The sequence below is a fragment of the Crocodylus siamensis genome, chromosome 3, assembly GCF_052110815.1.
Source record: "Crocodylus siamensis isolate JL-2025a chromosome 3, ASM5211081v1, whole genome shotgun sequence".
Lineage (NCBI taxonomy): Eukaryota > Metazoa > Chordata > Crocodylia > Crocodylidae > Crocodylus > Crocodylus siamensis.
This window is the reverse complement of record NC_143397.1, coordinates 49,193,100-49,199,099: the sequence shown is the minus strand read 5'-3', so window position 1 is coordinate 49,199,099 and position 6,000 is coordinate 49,193,100.

The window sequence follows — 6,000 nt, the reverse complement described above, 5'->3', positions numbered from 1 at the left end:
ATCCCAGACAAGGCTTTGTCTACCTAGGTCTTAAAAACCTCCAAGTATGGAGATTCCACAATCTCTCTGGGTAACCTGTTCCAAAGATTTACTACCCTCCTGGTGAGAGAGTTTTTCCTAAAAGCTAACCTCAGCTTCCCTTGCTGAAACTTGAAACCATAGCTCCTTGTTATGTCATCTGCCACCGCTAAGAACAGTCCATCTCCATCCTCTTTTGAACCACCTTTCAGGTAGCTGAAAGCTGCTATTAATTCCCCGCCCCTCCTCAGTCTTCTGTTCTCCATACTAAATAAGCCCAGTTCCCCCAGCCTCTCCTTAAAAGTCACGTGTCCCAGCCTCCTAACCTTTTTTGTTGCCCTCCACTGGACTCTCTCCAATTTGTCCACATCTTTTTTGTAGTGGTGGGGTGGATGGATGGTGCAAAACTGGACACAGTACTCCAGCTTTGGTCTCATCAATGCTGAATGGAGGGGAATAATCACTTCCCTTGATCTTCTGGCAGGGCTCCTACTAACGCAGCCCAGTACGCGGTCTTCACAATAAGGGCACACTGTTGGATCATATTCAGTTTATTGTCCATGGTAACCCCCAGGTCCTTTTCGGCAGGGCTGCTGCTTAGCCAGTCAGTACCCACCCTGTATCAGTACATGGGACTGTTTCATCCCAAACGCAGGATTTTGCACTTGTCCTTATTGAACCTCAAAATTTCCTTTGGTTCAATCCTCCAATTTATCAAGGTCTCTCTGAAGTCTATCCCTACCCTCCACTGTATCTACTACTCCCGACAGCTTGATGTCACCTGCAAATGTTTTGAGGGTACACTCCATCTCATATTCCAGGTCATTGATGAAGACACTGACCAGCTCCAGGACTGACCACTAGGGTACTCTATTGGCTATCAGCTGCCAACTAGACATCGAGCCATTGATTACTAACTTTTGAGCCCAATGATCCAGCCAGTTTTCTATCCACCTTACAGTCTATTCATCCAACCAACCTGCACTTCCTTAGCTTGCCTGCAAAAATGTTGTGGGAAACCATATCAAAAGCTTTGCTGGAGTCAAAACATCCACTGCTCTCCCCGCATCCAGAGCCAGTCATCTCATCATAGAAGGCAATCAGGTTGGTCAGTGGAGCAGGAGAGAAGAATATCCCACTCACCCCCTCCCCCTTACCAGCAGGCAGGTAAAAAGCCCCATAGACACCAAGATGGACTGGGGAGACACTGGATGCAGCATGGCGAGCAGCTTGATCCTGGTACTGCAGCAAAGAAATCCCCACTAGGAAAAGAGAAGCTGCAGGAAACAGAAAAGGCAGCCCTCACTAGGACTGCCCCAGCCAGAACGCCAAGCACCAGGGAGTCAAATATCCCAGAAGCAGGGATTCCTGACCCTAATTCATCACAGGCGATTCCCGTTCCAACAGGAAACCAGAGCTACAGCTGGAGAACTCTGCCCCATGCTAATGGACTGGATGAGCCCTAGAGCAGCTCAAAAGGGACACCAGAAATGCTGAGAACGTAGATGGGACATCAGAGGAATATACCTGAGAAGAGTGAGGGGCAGTTAAACTGCCCACGTTATCTAAATGGACAATGGGAGATACCCGGCAGTAAGCCTGGGAAGTATTGCTAAGGATCTTCTTTCAAGTTGTGGCAGGTGGGTGCCTGAGGCTGGGATAAGTTACTCATGAGTGCTCACAGAGAAGGGAGGCTCAAACCCCAAGAGTCATCCCTGTGACAGTCAGGCATGACTTGCCCTTGGTGAATCTGTGCTGACTGTTCCTAATCATCTATTCAAGTATTTAGAAATGGATTCCTTGAGGACCTGCTCCATGATTTTGTTCCAGGGACTGAGGTGAGGCTGAAAGCTATCTATAGTTGCCCAGATCCTCCTCCTTCCCTTTCTTAAAGATGGACACTATGTTTGTCCTTTTCCAGTCTTCTGGGACCTCTCCCGATCGCCATGAGTTTTCAGAGATAATGGCCAGTTGCTCTGCAGTCACATCAGCCAACCCCCTCAGCACCATTAAGTGCACCCTGTTCAGCCCCATGGACTCATACACGTCCAGCTTTTCTAAGTAGTTCCTAACCTCTGCTTTTGCCAGTTGGCTGGTCACCTCCTCTACAAACTGCTGGTCACCTCCTCTACAAAAGAGGGAAAGGGGCCAGGAGGCTTCCCTGGCTGACCAGAGAAATCCTGGGCAGACTAAGGGCCAAAAGGGGAGCACATAAAAAGTGGAAACAGGGAGAGATCACCAAAGAGGAATATACCTCTTCTGCTTGTGCTTGTAGGGAGGCAGTTAGACAGGCCAAAGCTACCATGGAGCTGAGGATGGCAACCCAAGTAAAAGACAATAAGAAATTGTTTTTTAGATATATAGGGAGTAAAAGGAAGGCCCAGGGAGGAATAGGACCCCTGCTAAATGGGCAGAAACAATTGATGACGGACAGAGGGGACAAGGCTGAACTCCTCAACGAGTTCTTCGCCTCAGTGTTCCTAAGCGAGAGGCAGGACAAGTCTCTCACTGGGAGTGTAGGGAGGCAGCAGCAAGGCACCAGACTTCCATGCGTGGACCCTGAGGTGGTGCAGGGTCACTTGGAGGAACTGGATCCCTTTAAGTCGGCAGGCCCGGATGAGCTCCATCCGAGGGTACTGAAGGCACTGGCCGACATCATTGCAGAGCCACTGGCAGGAATATTTGAACGCTCGTGGCGCACGGGTCAAGTCCCGGAGGACTGGAAAAGGGCCAATGTGGTTCCCATTTTCAAGAAGGGGAGGAAGGAGGACCCGGGTAACTATAGGCCAGTCAGTCTCACCTCCATCCTTGGCAAAATCTTTGAGAAAATCATCAAGGCTCACATTTGTGAGAGCCCGGCAGGACAAATTATGCTGAGGGGAAACCAGCACGGGTTCGTGGCAGGTAGATCGTGCCTGACCAATCTAGTCTCTTTTTATGACCAGGTCACAAAACGCCTCGACGCAGGAGGAGGGGTGGATGTCGTATACTTGGACTTCAGGAAGGCCTTTGACACGGTATCCCACCCCATACTGGTGAACAAGTTAAGGGGCTGTGACTTGGATGACTGCACAGTCCGGTGGGTGGAGAATTGGCTGGAGGGTCGCACCCAGAGAGTTGTGGTGGATGGGTCGGTTTCGACCTGGAAGAGTGTGGGCAGTGGGGTCCCGCAGGGCTCGGTGCTTGGACCGATACTCTTTAATGTCTTCATCAGCGACTTGGACGAGGGGGTGAAATGTACTCTGTCCAAGTTTGCAGATAACACTAAGCTATGGGGCGAAGTGGACACGCCGGAGGGCAGGGAACAGCTGCAAGCAGACCTGGACAGGTTAGACAAGTGGGCAGAAAACAACAGAATGCAGTTCAACAAGGAGAAATGCAAAGTGCTGCATCTAGGGAGGAAAAATGTCCAGCACACCTACAGCCTAGGAAGTGACCTGCTGGGTGGCACGGAAGTGGAAAGGGATCTTGGAGTCCTAGTAGACTCCAAGATGAACATGAGTCGGCAGTGTGATGAAACCATCAGAAAAGCCAATGGCACTTTATCGTGCATCAGCAGATGCATGACAAATAAGTCCAAGGAGGTGATACTTCCCCTCTATCGGGCGCTGGTCAGACCGCAGCTGGAGTACTGCGTGCAGTTCTGGGCGCCGCACTTCAAGAAAGATGCGGATAACCTGGAGAGGGTCCAGAGAAGGGCCACTCGTATGGTTAAGGGCCTGCAGGCCAAGCCCTATGAGGAGAGATTAGAGAAACTGGACCTTTTCAGCCTCCGCAAGAGAAGGTTGAGAGGCGACCTGGTGGCTGCCTATAAGTTCGTCAGGGGGGCACAGAAGGGAATTGGTGAGTATTTATTCACCAAGGCGCCCCCGGGGATTACAAGAAATAATGGCCACAAGCTGGAGGAGAGCAGATTTAGATTAGATATTAGGAGGAACTTCTTCACAGTTCGAGTGGCCAAGGTCTGGAACGGGCTCCCAAGGGAGGTGGTGCTCTCCCCTACCCTGGGGGTATTCAAGAGAAGGTTGGATGTGTATCTAGCTGGGGTAATGTAGGCCCAGCACTCTTTCTGCTTATGCAGGGGGTCGGACTCGATGATCTATTGAGGTCCCTTCCGACCCTAGCATCTATGAATCTATGAATCTATGCTGCCCAGTGCACTAGTCCAGGAGCTGACCTTGCCTGCAAAGACATCAAGTACTTCAGCCTTTTCTGCATCCTGTCACTAGGTTGCCTCCCCCATTCAACAACAGTGCCACACTTTCCCTGACCTTCTACTTGGGTTTCTATAAGTATGTCAGCAACTTCTTGTAACCCTTCATATCCCTTGCTAGCTGCAACTCCAATTGCACTTGGGCCTTCCTAACTTCATCCCTGCATGACTGAACAATACTCTTATACTCCTCCCTATTTGTTTGTCTAAGCTTCCACTTCTTGTAAGCTTTCTTTTTGTGTGTTAGCTCATTGAAGAGTTCCTGCTAAGTCAAGCTGGCCTTTTGTCATACTTACTAGTTTACCTACACACTGGGATGGTTTGTTCCTTTACCCTCCATAGGGTTTCTTGAAAATACAGCCAGCTCTTCTGGACTCCTTTTGCCCTCAGTCTGGCCTCCCAGGGGATCCTGCCCATGAGTTCCCTGAGCAAGTCAAAGTCTGCTTTTCTAAAGTCCAGGATCCTTATTCTGCTGCTTTCCTTCCTTCCTTCCCTCAGGATCCTGAATTCAGTCATCTTGTGGTTGCTGCTGTCCAAGTTGCCATTCACTGCTACACTCCCCACCAATTCTTCCTTGTTTGTGAGGAGCAGGGCCCCTGGTTGGCATCTCCAATGTTTTCATCAGGAAGTTGTCCCCAACACTCTCCAAAAGCTTCCAGGATTGCCTTTGAACTGCTGTATTATCCTCCCAGCAGATGTGACAGGGTGACTGAAGTCCCCTATGAGAACCAGGGCCTATGATCCAGAAATGTCTGTTAGTTGTTAGAAGAAACAGCATTTATCTGACTTATCATGGGTCTTTTGGGGTGGGGGGGGATGTCCCGTCCTGCTCGGCGGGGTGAAGGGAGAGGTATTTTTGCAATCCTCTGTGCGTCGTGGTTAGGCAACATTCTCAAAGTGAACAATTCACTGTTTTATTTTGGTTAACTCAATAACAACATTAAAACCCTTGGTCAAAACTTGTTACTAGAAACAGTCGCATGAGGCAAGGAGAAGGAAGGAAAAACTTGAGAGAGAGATCACCACCCCTGGATCCTGCGTTGTCGGCACGTGTCTCCGTCGCTGGCGCTTCTTTCTTGATCCGTGGGTGATGGGTCGACGAGCGCGCGTTTTTCTGTCCGCCTTTTATCTTCTTCCCTCATGGTAGCTCCGCCTCTGGCTGTCGTCACTCGGACTTGCGCAGTTCAGAGTTCTAGAAACTTCCCTATTTGAGTCGGTGGGCTCATTGGGGGTTTCTAATGGTAGCTGAGCTGACCGAAGTGTGACCTTTGTTCGGCGCATGCTCAGATTAGCAAACAACCAACTTTACACAAGCTGCAGCTTAAGGAAGCTGGTACAGTACACTGACCCACCTACGCAGGACCTGCATTGCTTCCCACTTCCCCCAGCACTTGTTCAGCATTTGTGGTAATGTGCTTGCTTACAATGTTTGAGACAAACCATTTAATTTTAGGCTGTCCCCAGGTTATTTCAAACATTTAGGCAACTTTCAAAACAATTCAACTCCAGGTTATCACAGGGGGTGAGTTCTTTGCAACAATACAGTTGCTCTACAGGGTGCCTTGAATCTAAAAAGGTTAGATCTATACTTGCCAGCATATTTGAAAAGCTTAGTCTAAGAAGCACACTTGCTTAAGGGAAGCTAATAAAAGGATCTTGGAACCATCATAATTAACCACAGCTATGTAAATCATATAGATGAAAAGGTTGTCTTACCTTGGCCACCTTCTGAGAAGGCCAGATAACGGGGTCCCTAAACAAGGCCTGTT